This window comes from Phoca vitulina, unplaced genomic scaffold (genome assembly GCF_004348235.1).
Source record: "Phoca vitulina isolate PV1807 unplaced genomic scaffold, GSC_HSeal_1.0 scaffold56, whole genome shotgun sequence".
Classification (NCBI taxonomy): domain Eukaryota; kingdom Metazoa; phylum Chordata; class Mammalia; order Carnivora; family Phocidae; genus Phoca; species Phoca vitulina.
This window is the reverse complement of record NW_022589759.1, coordinates 7,364,895-7,382,522: the sequence shown is the minus strand read 5'-3', so window position 1 is coordinate 7,382,522 and position 17,628 is coordinate 7,364,895. Positions and strand designations below refer to the sequence as shown.

General features: G+C 42.8%; 1 protein-coding gene across 4 annotated transcripts in view; it reads right to left on the bottom strand.

Annotated features, from left to right (window-relative positions):
- Positions 1-17,628, bottom strand: part of CDYL2 (chromodomain Y like 2) — a 316,404-nt gene that overhangs the window by 64,786 nt on the left and 233,990 nt on the right. The window lies entirely within an intron of this gene.

Sequence of the window (17,628 nt, the reverse complement as noted above, 5' to 3'; positions counted from 1 at the left end):
AACAGAAATCACACAGTCCATAATTTTTAATTTGTTCTAATAAAATTCTGAATCAACAACAAAAAAATAACAGAAGAAAAATCTATGGACTAGCTTCTAGTTTCTACTCAAAATGTGGAGTTGGAAAAAAGCACTGCTCCCTACGTCACAACAACAAAGATCCAGACAAACCTATGTTCCTGACTTGTCTAGAACTCATCAGAGAGCAGATATTGAAAAGAAAAAACAACTAGCTCAAAATCTCAGATGCTGGCAGAGAGAGACTGAAGATGATACCTTGAGTAGGTGCTCCTGGATACCAGCTCTAATGGAGAAGGTGAAAAATGCAAGATCAGATGGGAAAATTCAGTGGAGTTAAAGAAACTATAAAAAATAGTCAAATAAAAATGCAAGAAATCAAGATCATAATAAAAGAGATGAGGATTGCAGTTGATAGAATGATTGGTAGACTCAACATAGCTAAGGGAAAAAATCAAAATATTTGAAGGTAGATCAATAGAAATTAGCCAAATTGAAACATAAATTTAAAAAGTAGGGAGAAAAAAGGGCATATAAGATCTGTAGAATGAAACCAAATACTCTAACATACATATCACTGGAATTCTAGGGGGAGAAGAAAGGGAGAATGGGCAGAAGAAATATTTGAAATATGAATAGCCAAAAATGTTCAAAATTAGTGATAGTACCAAACCACTAATCCAGAGTTCAGAAAACAGAGCAGGATAAATGCTGCCCCCACAAAAGATCACGATATAATACAATATACCAAGTCATATGATATTGAAACTGCAGAAAACGAAATACGGAGAGAAAAAAGGACACATTTCATAGCAAAAAAAACAAAAATAAGAATACATCAGACTTCTTATCAAAAACCATGCATGACGTCAACTTGGTATCCAGCAAAAATATCTTTCATAAGTGAAAAAGAGAGATTTCTCAGACAGAAACTAAGGGACTTCATCACCAGCACATCTACTCTACACAGAATGTTGAAAGAAGTTCTTCAGATGAAGAAATACGACACCAGACAGAAACTTGGATCTACACAAAGAAATAACACTGAGAATGGGATAAATGAAGGTAAAACTAAAAATTTTTTCGTTACCTTGAATTGCTCTAAAGTTAAATGAGTGTCTAAAGTAAAAAGAGCAGCAATGTACTATGTGTTCATGGCAAATGTTAAAGTAACGTGTTAGATGACAATAAGACAGAAGAGGGAGGGAAATGGGAAGATATTATCACAAGAATCAAACGACATGTAAAGCAGTGTAAGTTACACGTAGGTAAACTGGGTAAAGATGTATCATGTAAGCTTTAGGGCAATTACTTTAAAAAAAATAAACAGGTATAAATAATTGTGAAGATTAAAAAGCATCATGAGAAATGCTAAACTTTAAAAAAAAATTTTTAACTCACAATTGTGCAGAAAAAAATGAAACAAGGAACCGATGGGGCAAATAAAAAACAGCTAGCAAGATGCAAAATTCTAATACAATTATATAAATAAGTACATTCATGTAAATGGCATAAACATCAAATTAAAAGACTCATGTGGTCAAACTGGATGAAAAAGCAAGACTCCACTATATGTTGTTTTAAGTCATCTACTTTCAATATAAAGACATAGCATAATGAAAAGAAAGCTCGAATAGTTATATTAATATCAGACAAAGTAGAGTTCAAAACAAAGAATATTACTAAAGAAAAACAGGAACATAACAATGAGAGTCAGTTCTCTAAGAATATATACCAGTCCAAAATGTTTATGCACTTAACCAAGTTACAAATATATGAAGCAAAAACTGCCTAAACTGGAGGGAGAATTAGACAAAATACACAATTATGGTTGGAGACTTCAACATTACTCTCAGTAATGAACAGAACAAGAAAGTATAAAATCAGTAAGGATACAAAATACCTTAAAAACACGATGAGCCAATTTGACCTAAAGGACATTTTAAAAATATCTTACATAGAAAGAGCAGAATACACATTCCTTGTAAGGGCACATGGAACACTTACCACACTTGGGGCCATAAAACAAACCATAAAAAGTTCAAGAGAATAGAAATCATCAAAACTGTGTTCTCTGACCATAACAAAATTAAACTACATATTAACAAAAATATATCTGGAAATCTTACTCTTAATATTTGGAAATTAAACCACACACTTCTAAATTAACCCATGGGTCAAAGAAGTCTCCAGGAAAATTTTTAAATATTTTAAATTAAATGATAGTGAAATGAATGCATCATATCAAAGTTTGCGGGAGGCAGGTAAAACAGTGGTCAGAGGGAAATTTATCGCATTCTATGCTTATCTAAGAAAAGAAGGAAGGTCTAAGCTTCCACCTTAAAAAAAAAAAAAGAAAACCTACAAGGAAGAGCAAATTAAACCAAAGGTAGCAGAAAGAAAAAAGTAATAAAGATAGGAATGAAATGAAATTAAAAACAAAATTACACAGAGTATCAATGAAATCAAAATCTGGTCCTTTGAAAGCATTATAAAACTGTTAAACTTCTAGCCAGACTTAGCACAAATTTTTTTAAAAAATGAAAATACAAATTACCTATAATGGGAATGAAAGAGTGAAGGGATACCCACAGAGACCCACAGATACACATGTAGGTCTATGATCCATGATTCTCATGGGGTTGGGGAGAGAGAGAGATGAATATGTGGAACACAGAGGATTTTTAGGGCAGTGAAACTACTCTGTATCATAATGATGGACACATGTCATTATACATCTGTCCAAACCCATAGCATGTACGATGCCAAGAATGGCCCTAATGTAAATTATAGACTTTGAGTGATAATGGGCTCATCAATTAAAAAAAAAAAAGACAAATGACAGATCATGAAATACTGACATTTGTACAAAGGGTTGATGTCTAGACTGTTAAAAAGAAACACCTTTTATTTTTTAATTTTTTATTATTATGTTCAATTAGCCAACATATAGTCCATCAGCAGTTTTTGATTCATTAGTTGCCTACAAAACCCAGTGCTTATCACAACATAAAACACCTTTTAAATCAATAAAACAATGAAAAACCAATAAAAAAAAATGGGAAAAAAACAGATAAAAAATTCAAAGAATTAAAAACAGACACAACTTATTCAAAGGCAGGGTCGATCTCATTCCTAACCAGGAAAAGTGAAAACAAAACAATGAGAAAGGCAGAAGTAAGGTTGATAATATGCGTCGGGAAGGGTGTGGGGGAAAAGAAAGCCACCAGTGCCCTTGGTCAGAGTATAAACTGGTACCCACTTTAGGGCAGGTCATTTAATAAATACACAAAAAATTTTAAATGCATATTTAACAGACATCTTAAAAAATTTTAAATGCCCCCCCCTTCCCCCGCCACACACATGGTATATAGTCATGTCACACTAGTTCAGGCCAAGGGACCCTGAGCAGAATAAACATGGGTCCTCCCTGAACAGAAACATTTCACTTCCTGCTCTCTCCCTTCCATGCCAGTAACCAAGGAAGCCGTGAGTTACTTTTGGTTGCAGCTAAGGGACAGTTCAGCCACCAAGATGGGCCCGGGCCCCTGAGGGACTGGGTGGAGCTCAACGCCCCACCAACCTTCCCTGCATGTGCAACAGGAATGAGAAATAAACCTTTGTTGTATTAAGCCACTGGGAATAAAAATCTGCACAAACCCTCGACCCAGCAATTTGCATTCTGGGTATCCAATTCTGGGAAAAGAAAGAGATGTGAACTATAGGTAACCATCTATCAAAGGAGAATGGTTAAAGAAATTAAAATAGACCTACATGCTTTGACCTAATAGTAGGATCCCACTTATGTCAAAATATGCACATGCAAATGATAAAGGTCTAGAATAATCCACTGTTGTAATTATTGCCTAATTATTAACAAGGGCTGGCTCTCAGGCAGCGGGTGGGACAGGGAAGAGGCACTAAGGGGGTCTTTCATTTTTATTCAATATTCTTCTGTATTGTTTAACTTTTCTCAATTACAAGCTATTTATAAAGCATCAGTGCCATATTTAAATCAATAAAAATATTTTTTTAAATGAATGCATTTCCCATACAACTTAAATGACCAGTGAGAAGACATGAGGGGAGGCATGAACACATTCCAAAAAAAGCAACCAAAAAGATTAAAATAGCGAAGCCTAACTTGAACAAGAAATATTGAGAAACTAGAAGAAGAAAAGCCACAAAATCCGGCAGAGATATTTTAAAAGGCTCAAATGAATGGAGCACTATGCACAATGTGTTTGGATGGAAAATCTTCATATATTAAAGGTGTCAGATTGCAACAAACTGATCAATAAATATAATGCAGTTACAATCAAAATCCCAATGGGTCCCATTTTCAGAACTGCACAAAATGATTCTCAAGTGCCTCTGGGAGAATTAAAGAAAAATAGTTGAGAAGTTTTGAAAAAGAAGGAAAATGAGGAGACAATGCCACAACTACATAATAAAACACAATATAAAGCTGCGATCATTGTCAGTGTCATATTGGGGCAAGGGGAAAAGAATCAGCTGAACAAGAGAGAAAGTCCAGAAGAAAGCCCTTAGTAAACAGAATTATTAAAAAAATGGTAGCATCAAAAATCAGTGCCAAATGGCTACTGGGTATTTACCCCAAAGATACAAAAGTAGGGACCTGAAAGGGTACGTGCACCCCGATGTTTATAGCAGCGATGTCCACAATAGCCAAACTGTGGAAAGAGCCAAGATATCCATCAACAGATGAATGGATAAAGAAGATGTGGTATATATATACAATGGAATTTTATGCAGCCATCAAAAGGAATGAGATCTTGCCATTTGCAATGACGTGGATGGAACTGGAGGGTATTATGCTGAGCGAAATAAGTCAAACAGAGAAAGACATGTATCATATGACCTCACTGATATGAGGAATTCTTAATCTCAGGAAACAAACTGAGGGTTGCTGGAGTGGGGGGTGGGGTGGGAGGAACGGGGTGACTGGGTGATGGACACTGGGGAGGGTATGTGCTCTGGTAAGTGCTGTGAATTGTGCAAGACTGTTGAATCTCAGATCTGTACCTCTGAAACAAATAATGCAATATATGTTAAGAAAGAAAAAAAGAAGAAGAATGTAGCAGGAGGGGAAGAACGAAGGGGGGGAAATCGGAGGGGGAGACGAACCATGAGAGACAATGGACTCTGAAAAACAAACTGAGGGTTCTAGAGGGGAGGGGGGTGGGAGGATGGGTTAGCCTGGTGATGGGTATTGAGGAGGGCACGTTCTGCATGGAGCACTGGGTGTTATGCACAAACAATGAATCATGGAACACTATATCTAAAACTAGTGATGTAATGTATGGGGATTAACATAACAATAAAAAAAATTAAAAAAAAATCAGTGCCAAATGGAAGAATTCTTGAGTAAGTGGCACTGGAACAATTAAATAGGGATGGGGTGGAAAACACATCTTCACAATAGAGGGATCAGAGTGCGGGGTTTGTTTAAAAATTAATTCCAGGTGGTTTCAAGAGTCAGCAAGTTGAAACGCATGCACACACACCACCACACACAAAACCATGAAATCCAAGGGGGTTGGGGGGGAGAAAGCAAACAGGTAAATAGCCATCCGAATTTAGTTGAAAGATAACCTACATCACTCAGAAAAAAAAAAAAAATTGTATATAAACAGAAACAAAATTAAACGGCACACAGTAAAATGGAAAAAATCAAGACAAATGTCAGACAAAGCTTAATTAATCACCGTATGAGGATCCCAGGAATATCATTAAGAGAAGTACTGAGCAAAGGACAGAAAGAAACTATTCACAGACATAATACAACAATGGTTATTAAATATGTAAAAACATTTTATCTCAAAGGAACAAATAAATATAAACAAAAACAAGAATGGGGTTCTGGTGTTTAAGCCATCAAATTAACGATGATTTCTCTGAAAATCAATAATGCATAATGCTGACAAGGCAAAGGTGAGCTGGGCGCTCCTGGTGTCCCATTGTGAAGTGGACAACTTTCAGAAGGGAATTTTATGGTATGTAGTAAGAGCCTTAAATGATCCCTATGCTTTGACCTAGCAAGGTCTCCTCAAGGACTCCAAAAACTTGGCAAAGCATCACGCATGTTTTACATTACACGGAAATGCACTACACGGAAATGCACTAAAACCTAACTCTCTTAACAAACACGTTAAAAGGAAACATGCATGCCCTGAGAATTATCTCTACAAATAGAGATAATTGTGGGAAAGTGATGAAACATGAAATGAAAAACCATGATTTTTCATAATTGCAGGGAATTCTAGGTCGTTCCAGGAATCGCTCTCAATGAAATCAATCTTTCTGTGTCCGTGCCCCCTTTGCAATGCGACTTTGCCTCTCTTCCCATCAAGGGTGGAGCCCAGTTCCCAACCCTTGAGTCTGGACTAGCCTTGTGACTTGCTTTCGCCAATGGGAACGTGGTGGATGTAACTTCATTCAACTCCAGATGCTAAATAAGCCTGAGGACATTCTGTGGCTTCTCCTTTTGCCTCCGTGGTTCACTGCTCTGAGACCACCATGTGAAAAAGCTGACTGAGCCTACTAAAGAATGAGAGGACATGAGGTGCCCAGGAACCTGCCGTCACTGCATGCCAGAAGGGTGAGTGCGGCCCCCTGGGACCCTCCATGCCAGCTACGTGAGTGAGCCCAGAGGGCACAGCACAGGCATGGCCCAGCCTACCCACTGAATCAGGAGACATGATAAACTTACTTCAGCCACCAAGTCTACAAATGATACACCAGGATACAAAATTTTATTAAAGAGTTAGCTCAGTCATGTAGCATATCACACACATAGCCCTCGACAAAAAGAAGAAAACGTGAACAGGACTACAAAACCTTATTTATAGAATTATCTCAAACATGGAGAATACCCACGAACACACACACCTGGGCGAAAAGGGAGGAAGATAACTATCTTCTTTATATTCTTTTCTTTTATATTTACAAAGGGTCATTTTATTCATAGAAAATGTATGTATATAGCGTTATGCTTTAAAAATTAACTTATCTCCCCAACTACACTGTGAATTCCTTGTTGGTAGAGGCTATGTCTTTGGACCCAAAGGCTGGTCACACAGTAGGTGGCCAATAAATGTTTGATAAATGAAAGAACATGAGGAGCCTTAGGCTTGTTATCTTCCCAGATTCAGGATTGGGCTGCAGCTGCTGGAGTCCTCACGGTTTCCTGGATTGCCCCTAATGTTCACTGGCGCACACCAGCGCCCGCGGGTCAATGGCCACCCATCCAAGCTGCCCAACAGCAGGCCTCCTGGTCAGCCTGTGCTGGCTCAGGCCATACAGCCTTCCTGTGGGGTCCCCTAGGGACCATTCTGGCTACCTGCATTATCCTCTGACTCAAGGAGAGAGACGAGTGACCAGCCCTTCTTCCAGAACTGGAACCTGGGGGCCAGAGTCTGCTCCATGCCTGGTTCCTGGGTACAGGCTCCCTGGAGACCTGCCTCCCTGACCTCCCACCCCCTCCCAGACCTCTGTTTCCAGAACCACACCTAGCCTTGCCCACCCTTGGATAGCAACCTCACCCTGTGGAACCAACATATTGGAGTCAAACCTTGCAGCCAAGTAAGGGTAAGGGCCCCCTACCCCCTCTCCTAGCTGCATAGCACTGTGTGTGCCCCTCACAGCACCTTGTACTCAACCCCAAAGCTCACATGGGGCGACCCTTTGAGCTGCAGAAGGTGGTGGATGTGTGCATGTGGTCAGGGGGGACCGGACATGAAGGTGACTAGTAAAAACTCAAGTATCTGAGGTGAGCAAAATGTTTGTTTCCTACCAGTCAGATACATCGGGCAGTGCTCTTTGGATACTCACAAACTAACTCCCTCCTTTCCTTTCTTACCCTCCCCTCACCCCTGCCAGACATTGCTAATCAATCACAGTCCCCACCCCAATCACCCAGACCTACCCAAGATGCTCGGCACAGGATGTAGTACACAAAAGCACTCAATAAATTATCTTTTCAGTAGAACACTCTAGACAGTCAGGGCTACCCTCTCTAGTTCTGTGATTTTAAATGTCCCTAGTAGGGAGGCAGCCTCAAAGAGGCCAGAACCCAAAGCTTCCTCAGGTTAGCTTCTCCAAACTCCAAACATTGTACTGGCATCATTCTGATGTCCAGACCCAACACTGAAGTCATAATCCTTTCCTAATTTTTAAAAGAATTCATGTTTGTACAAAAAAAAAAAAAAATCCTTGCTTGTAACAGAATGACCAAGTCCAGCACTCCACAGAGGTAGCCCCATAAAGCTAGGGGAATGCAGTTTATGGGAACCCTGGCACAGGCCAGGTATTGGTACTTGAAGGGGGTTATAATAAAAGGCACATTGTTTTCTCACCTCTCACTGGGAACATTCCAGCAAGAGATTGTTGATGTCTCTTGGACCATGAGTTTTTCTCCCCAGGAAAGTGTCAGGACCCTGAAGAAGGCTACATGACCTTACAGTTACCCAGAAAGCAAGACAGATGGTGCCTCTTCCAGCAGAAGGGCTCAGAGGACCAAGCTCCTCAATGCTGAGGCAAAGACAGGGCCCTTCCCTCCTCTGTACCCCATGGGAAGGCTGAGGAGGATGTTAGGTCAATGGAAAAACCAGAATGGGATGGGCACATAAAAGGAAACTCTCACTCGCCCAAGAGGAACTGAGGAAGTCACATCCTTATCAGGGGACAGCCTCACCACTCTCCCCTAAGGGTGACAACACCAACCCATTTTGAGGATGAGGCTCAGAGAGGATTTCCATCCAGGAGAAAACTCAAACTGTCCCTTGACAGTAAAGGGTATCACTGTACCAAGAGGCAATTGATAAATATTAGCTGATAGTCACACTTCCCTTGAAAACTGAATGAATGAAAGAATGAATGAATGAATGAATGAATAAAGGGCATGCTGTTTTTTTAACTTATAAATGGAAAGTACTAGAAGCTCATTTTGTAGTTTAAATTGTTCTCTGTCCCAAAATACAAAGGCAGAGCAGACACGCATCAGGTAATGATGGACTCTTTATTACAAAGTAAAATTGATGCAATCTTTATTTATTATAAAGCAAAATGAGGCAATTACCTTCCTACATTCTGAGTGTTAAATCTAAAGATAAAAATGCTCTTCTGGCAACACAGCTCCTGTTTGCAAGTTGAATAGCAGCATAAGTCGCCAAACAAGAGGAAAAACAAATAGAAAAGGTACAGTGAGTTCTGCTATAACTCGTTTTGAAAACACAAATTTGTTCCAACACAATTCATATGAGGGGACAATTTGAGCATCATGTGAATCCTGTATGTGCTTGTGCAGATTTTCATCCATGAGAAACACTAGGGCAATGTAGAAACCCACAGCCAGCTGACCAGAGCCCCCGAGGGTGCACCAAATGCACACTCACACAGCTCCCCGTGTGTGCTGTCCACTCTGTCCGCAGGTCAGACAGCTCTCCTCGCCCCTCCTCACGGTCACTCACAAGCTGCTGGCCTTCCCACACCCACTTTCTGCAGTTCACATGTGCAAAACTGTGCACCCCCCCCTTCTTTTTTTACTGTGTCACCGATAAAAGTTTTGAGTTCTGTGGCCTAACCCCCACTTTTAGTCACAGGACAGCACAATTTACTGTACGTGGAAGAATGTTCTTCCACGGTTGATTTAATTTCCAAAGGAAATACATGGCATTATAAATTGGTACAACCCTTCCAGCAATCATCTGGCAATATTTACCAAGTGAGATGTCCATGTCTTTTGACCAAGGAATCCCATATCTTTTGACCACATAAAATATAATTCAATGAGGATTACGGTCATAATTCAATACTTCAACAGGAAAAAGGAAACGAGATGTGTGCATTAAGATGTTCATTGTGACACTGGTGTGTGTGTGTGTGTGTGTGTGTGTGTGTGTAGGTGTGTGCGTATGTGTGCATAAAGGCACCAAACACTGTTATTACAAAAGCAACGCAACCAAATAGTAAATGATCATAACATACTGTTTGTTAAGCGAAGAGGGAAAAGAAGTATGTAAACTGATTAATAGTATGAAAACAAAGACTGGGAAGACGATTATTTTGCTCACATGCGCACACACACACACACACACGCAAGCAGAGCTGTGTTTTAAATTTTTAGAAAGCTAAGTCACCAAGAAGGGTTTTGAATATGCTAATTTTCAGTTTTGCTAAAAATCAGAAATAGTTCTTCGCTGCATATCACATACCCAACGCACTATTTATTTCAAGATGTGAAGGAAGTGATTTGAAATTTTAGTTTCACGAATACATATTTTTGTAACAGTACAAATCTGAATCCTGAACTACAGCTGGTTATCTTCAGTATGTCACTAAAACCAATTTGCAGCCCTGCTGCTTGCTGTAAATATGGAAACAATAGTCCTTTTGCAACATGCAAACACACAGGGCAAAACATACCAACAGAAAGTAAGGGTTTTGTTGAAAGCCTGGGCAAATTGCACAACGCTTGCACGTTGACTGTGTTAATGGGAGAGAAACAGGTGGGAGGGTTTGAGTCAAGCAGGGCTATTACCGGGAAGACAACTTTCTGGACAAAACAGACGGCCAACAGGAAGTGGGGCATTTTCGTGGTTAGCACAGGAGGAATCACCCAATGGAAAAATATGAAGCCCGTATCTTGAACCACTGGGGTCAAAATCTCTTTATCAGCCCAATGTCTCATGCAGGGAACCAGACATTGACAGTGTGTGTGGGGGCTGGGGGTGGGCAGACAGGCCAGTGTGCACACCTGAGAAGGGCAAAAGATGGGATTGCTTTGAATGCTTAACAGAAAGTCCTGTGTTTATTAACATTTCATGAGTCAGCCTGCCCATACCAAAAAGCTCTCTCCTCCTCTAAACACCTGGGATGTATTGTAGAACAGAGCCCTCAAGCTTTGGATCCTAACAGCTATGGGATTTAATGTAAGATACGTGCTGTGTGCCCTGAGCAAATTACTTTACCTCTCTGAGCTTCCCTTTCCTCCTCAGAAATGCAGGTGTAACAGTATCTCTCACATGGTTGTTCTGTGGAACAGATGTTTCTAGAAGTAACACACCTGGCCCGAAGAGGGGCTTAATAAATACTCACTACATCTGAAGTTCAATTTTTCAAGAGACACTCGGTACTGCTTCTACTCCCAAACTTTACCCCATGTCTGATGTCCCCCAGAACAACACAGTGCCCCTGATCACTGATCACACTTGAACAACAGTGAGGGAGAGAGACCCCAACAGGATCCTGAATTATCCATTATCCAACCAACACTGGATTAGGCTGACGAGCTTCACCTCTATGTGCGGGAGATGGTGAGACTGGGAGGCAAAAGGGAAAGTGTTAAGAAATGTTCTCCTCACTTAAAAAAAAAAAAGAAAAATCCAACCGCTGCTTGTTGTGATTCAACTGAATGCGGTTAAGTTTGTGTCTGTTTTAAAGCAATGTCTAAAAAGTCCCTTGAAAACAACCACCTGGTCACCTGGAGTCTGTGCATGAAATTGCTGGTGCAAACTATTGCTGCCAGTGTCCTTCATTTGCCCTTGTACTTCTCTGATTCGTTCGTCAGCGGCACGAGGAGGCTGGTTGCTGACTCCTCTACACATCAGCTAGCCCCTCATGCCTCCCAGTTGCCCGGCCACGGCAGCAAGAAACTGACCACTTGCAGGCAGGATCCCATCCTGGGCAGCAGCATGGGGCACGGGCACCTCCCTCCGCGTGGGGGAAGGCAGGTGGCCAGAAGGAGGCAAGAAGGACTCTGTAGGCCTGAGCAGGGTGCTTGGGAAGGAAAATCTTAATGTCCCCACCCTGAAAGGTGCATATGGTAACGGAGCCCTGAGCTGCAGGGCACAGCTCTGAGAGGAGAAGAAAGTGAGTGGCTAAAAGAAAATGCAGTTGCCACCGGACACATACATCTATTCCGCACCCCCCTTCTGATTTTATGTAGGATGCTCAGCTGGCTCATCAATTTGATACCCATTGGGTGTCGCCAGCTCAATAATGTCCAGCCTAAAAGGGCCCTGACCTCCTTGGTAACAAAGGTGAACTTTCTGCCACTACCTAAGAGGGGGCCGAGCGGAGGAGGTCACACAGATATTGGAAGACGACACCCGAGTCCAGTGGATGTGGCTTCATTCATAAAGCATGTAGCAGCTCCCAAGTGCCTCTCCATGGCCGCCGGCAGCCCCACCTACTTGAACAGGAATATCTCTCTAAGACGGTGCGGGTGTGGTCCGGAGGATATGGCCTATGACCTACTGAGCTCTGTCGTCTCCTCTACCTCCTCCTGCTTGTAATGTCCCATGCGGTGTCTGGCACAAAGTAAGCACTTACTAAGTGCTAGGTGGATGTGTGCAAGAGTGGGTGGATGCGTGGATGAACAGGCGGATGGATAAAAAGCTGGATGACAGGGCACCTGGGTGGCTCAGTTGGTTAAGCAACTGCCTTCAGCTCAGGTCATGATCCTGGAGTCCCAGGATCGAGTCCCGTATCGGGCTCCCTGCTTAGCAGGGCATCTGCTTCTCCCTCTGACCCTCTCCCCTCTCATGCTCTCTCTCTCTCAAATAAATAAATAACATCTTAAAAAAAAAAAAAGCTGGATGACATTTTGAGACAAGCTAAGAGGGGCTGTGAGTATAGTGCACTGAGGAAACACTGAAATAATTCCGGTGACTCAATCAGATTGGCATCTGGCATTTGTAGACAACCATTCAGAAGACTGGCAATCTTTTAAAAATTAAATCAAATGGCCACTTAGATGCCCGGTAGCAGCAGCCGTGGGTTACTGTTCAAGATGTTCCATTTGGATATTGAGGCTTAGCCCAGAGCTCAAGATATCCCTCTGAATCTTTGATTAGCTTCAGTCAGAGAGTCAAGAGTCATCTAGAGATGACCACGACCTTGACATTTGCTCCACCATCCAGCCTCTATCCACAGAGTCTGTGGAAGTGACCCTGTGTGACTTCTGTGGCTAGATCATAAAGTGCCATCCATTTCCACCATGTTGTCATGGGACCCTCATTCTGAAAATCCAGCAGCCATGACATGAGGAGGCCCAAGCAAGCCCATGTGGAGAGACCACATGTAGGTGCTCTAGCTAACAGCACAACTCAGGTCCTAGCCAACAACCAGGATCAGCCACCAGACATGCAAGTAAAAATGCTTCCAGATGATTCCAGTCCCCAGCCATCAAGCCATCCCTGGCTTCAGGTCTTCCCAGCGGAAGCCCCAGACACTGTGGAAGAGAGAGAGGCCATTCCCACATTCCCTGTCTGAATCCCTGATCCACGGACTCCAGGAGCACTAAAATAAAAATGGTTTACAATTAACTGACAGGGTGGATTGTTTTGCAGCAATGTTAACTGGAACACTGGACCTGAAACATTGTCCCCAGGCCCAGACCACTTAGCTTGAGCCTTGACGCTGAGCCTCTATCCTGTTAACCCCTAAAGCACAGGGGTGGCCCTTTCCTCCTACAGCCTTAGATATTTTTAGGGTCTTACGATCCAACCCCAATAAAATAGATAAATCAAGAGGCTGCTGCCCACCTGGTTTGTCGCCCACCATTTATACATCTGTTCTATGTCTTGTGTGTTAGATTAGACTTGGCCACAAGTTCTGGTCACTTCAATAAAGTCATTTACCCTATCCTCAACACCAGCTCTCTCTGCTTCTCGGCTGTTCTGGTCCATAAAATCCCAACCTACCTCACACAGATGCTAACCTGGGGACCTTGAGAAGAAATACCATCTCTGTTCTTCATATTCAATCCAACTAACTCTAAGGCTCACTTGAGGCTGCTCAGGGAAAGGTAAGTGAGTCCAAAAATAAATGTGACTATCGTCACATTTAATCAAAAGCTCCACTTTTAGAGATCAAATGAAAGGGGAGCATTTATAAAGCTCCTTGAGTGGACAGGCGGATTCCAAAGAGCAGCACCAACATGGTGTCTCAGTCCATCCGGCCAGGTGGGAGGCAGCTAGAGCCTCAGAACACGCTCTGGGGCCCTGAAGGCACACAGGATCAGACATAATCCCCAGTTAGAAACATCAGTAGGCACTGAGGGGGTGGTTAAGCTCCTGCATATGAGTGGACACATCTTACTCACCTGAAGGAGCAACTGAGAGGAGACCCAAGGGAGCGTAACTGAAGCTTGATGCGATGCACAGACATAAGTGGGCCCCTGGTCCACGCCATGAAGCTAACTATGGCTGCAAGGACTGGAGCAGCAAAGAGAGGAAGAAATGTTGTGCCTGGCTCAGGCCCCAAAGGAGGAAGGACTTGAGAGCACACCCCACTTTTCTATATCTCGGCACTGGCTGAAGATACAGGAATCCTTGTGGGCCCCAAGTCATAACCCCCTCACAGTCAACAGTGACCCATGGCTTTAGAAGACCATAAGCACCACCAACACTGCAACTAAGCCAGCCATCCAAGGAGAGTAATTATCTTGATGACCAGAGGTTTTTCATCCCTACCTGTCATATCAAAGACCTGCTATTTTACCTCTTAATTTCCTTCCAAGACATTTACAGTTCTCCATTGGCATCATGCAAGGGCAGGCCACGGCCGCTCAGGGCAGCCTCCAAACGGAAATCCTTATTCCAGCTCAGCCACCTTCTCCACATTCTCCACACTGCCTCCAGAGAGATTATTTTTCATAATAAAAATCTAATCATGTCACTCACCCCACATTCCCACTTAAAACTCCAGTGGCTTCCCAGTGTTCAAAGGAAAAAGTGCAAAATCCTTCATATAGTCTACAGGCCATTGCACAGTTTGGCATCTACATCTACCTACACCTCCTGCCCCTTCATCCTCTCACCTCCTCCTCACTCTCTACTCTCCAGCCACTTTCTGGAATCATCTATGCCCCCCCACCTTGGGGGCTGGCCCTGATGCTCTGGAGGGTGCTTTTATCTCTTGTACCTCTTCCCCTGATTAACTCCTACCCACTCCTTAGATCCAAGGAGAAATGGGTTTTCAGCTGGACTTGCGGGGTTCAAAGTCCAGCCCTGCCACTGACTTGTAGTTATGCCCTGGGGGGCAGAGGCCTATGCATCTTTGTGTCTCAGTTACTCACGGGGAAGATAATCATTGCTGCTTCAAGGGGTCATTAAGAGGATAAAAGAGTTACATGTGTAAGTTAGGTAAAAATAATTGCCACAGGGCCTAGCACACAAAAAGCACTGAGTAACTATTAACTCCTTATTCTTATCTCAGCTCAAATATCACTTCCATGGAGAGAAGCTTCCTCTGTGGCTCCCCACACTAAGATTCCTTCTTAACTGTTCTTGGCTTTAAGCACTTACTGCTTCATGATTATGCATCCTTTAGTGGGACTATATGATTATTGTTTGTCCCACCCACTGGTCACAAGAATGGGGTATATGTCTGTTTTTGCTCATCTAATATGCTAGTACTTAGCATGGCTCCTGATATACAGTAGATTTTCAAAATCCTATTAAGGATGGACAGATGGATGGGGGGATGGATGGATGGATGGGCAGATAAAAGAGTAAATAGATGATAGGATAGATGGATGGACGGATAGATGGATGCATAGATGAGAAGATGGACAGGTGGAAGAAAGACAGACGAATGGGTAACTGGATGGATGGATGGATGGAGATAGTCCAGATGACACAGAGTGTGGAGGCTAGCCATTCTTACTACCCAACCTTACACCCAACAGCCTCACCCTCACGAGTTACCCAGAGTCCTGGACTACCTCGTGCATTTTCTGTGATGATCTTGAACATGACCAGTTATCTTTCCCACCTCACTATTTTTGGTAGGCTCCATCTTACAATCCGGGGGGACTGGATTTCCTGGTGGCACTACACTAAGATACCCTAATGACAAAACACTGAACACTGCCACTGCCTCAAAGGAAGATCAATGGAGACAGAGGTAGCCTGAGCTGGGGCAATCAAGAACCTCCAGCCCTCCTTCCAAGATTCTACCAGGGTGGCATCTAAGAAGGCTGTTTGCCCCTCTTGGAGCCATAAAGAGAAAACCCCCATGGCAAATCAGAGATTGACCCAGATCCCTTCTCAGGTCTCCTCCACTGTCAGAAGGCAACAAGTATTCATGAGACCTGCTGGGGACATGGAGCAGGTAAGTGGACAGATGAGATCGCTGACCCTGTGGGTTAGCCAGGATAAGTAGAAGACAGACGGGAAACTGATAATTAAGATAAATGATTAATTACAAAGGTGCAAAGAACAAGGCATGTAAGTGAATGTGGGGTGGGTCGGTGGGGAAATTTCAAGAAAATATCAGAAATTCCCTGGCCTGCAAGACATGACATGGCTCTTAGAAGAGGTCTCCCATGTGGTTTGTGGAGGCAAAAGAGGTGGAGCATTGAGCAGGTCTTTTTCTATGAAGTTTCTCACTGGAAAGGCCAAGTAATGCTATGAGGTACCCTAGAGAGGGGCAAAAGGTGCCCAGCTCTCCCTACACAGGTACGTGCCTCTGCTGTCTGGTGTAGGTTGGGTGCTTTCCCAAGCGCTGTCACCAAATCACCCTGACAAACCCAGGAAAGGTGATTATCCCCCCTTTAGAGATGTAGCACCTGAGGCTCAGATGGAGTTAAATGAGTTGATCACAGGGTTGAGCCAGTAATGAAACGCAAGACTGCCCCCAGCAAGCCTATGCTCTTACTGCTATACCAATGCACAGGGAGTGACACATGGGTGTTTTGTTCTGTCTCTGTACAAAATCGAGGGACTGAATTTAAAATAAAATGTTGGGGCGCCTGGGTGGCTCAGTTGGTTAAGCGACTGCCTTCGGCTCAGGTCATGATCCTGGAGTCCTGGGATCAAGTCCCGCATCAGGCTCCCTGCTCAGCAGGGATTCTGCTTCTCCCTCTTCCCTCCCCTCTCTCATGTGCTCTCTCTCTCATTCTCTCTCTCTCAAATAAATAAAATCTTAAAAAAAATAAAAAATAAAATAAAATAAAATGTTAATGTATAATAATTGTCAAAATAATCTGCAAGTAAAACTCACAACTTGTTTAAAGATGGATGGGAAACTGTCATATAATAGATAAAACAGGGATAACCACATGTCTACCATGACTCTAAGCACCTGATATGCACAATTCCATTTACTCATCACATCAATTCACTGATGAAGAGGTTAGGACCATCATACCTGAGTTACAGATACAGAAATGGAGGTTTTGAGGGTTAAAGTACTTGCTTATGGACAAGCAGTTGAACCCAAGCCTACCCATCCCAGTGCCTAAGATGCGTATCACCTGACCATCATAAACAGAGCTGACGTATACTCTGAGGCAAGGCAGGCTGGAGTAGAATTGGCCAGGTAGACAGACACAGTCCTTGCAACCCCATGAGCTTGAAGTTCAGCGTACTGTCTCTCAAGCCAGAGTCTGGGGACCCACTGGGGGTGACTGTAAAGATGCAGATTCCCAGGCCCTGTTCCAGACCTGCTGAAGAAGGCTAGGAGTGGGTGCCTGTGTTGGCCTTGAACAAGTCATCTAACCTCTCAGAGCCTCAGTTTCTCCATCTATAAATGGGACCAGGAACAGGACTGGCTCATGGGCTGCTGTATGAAATGATTATA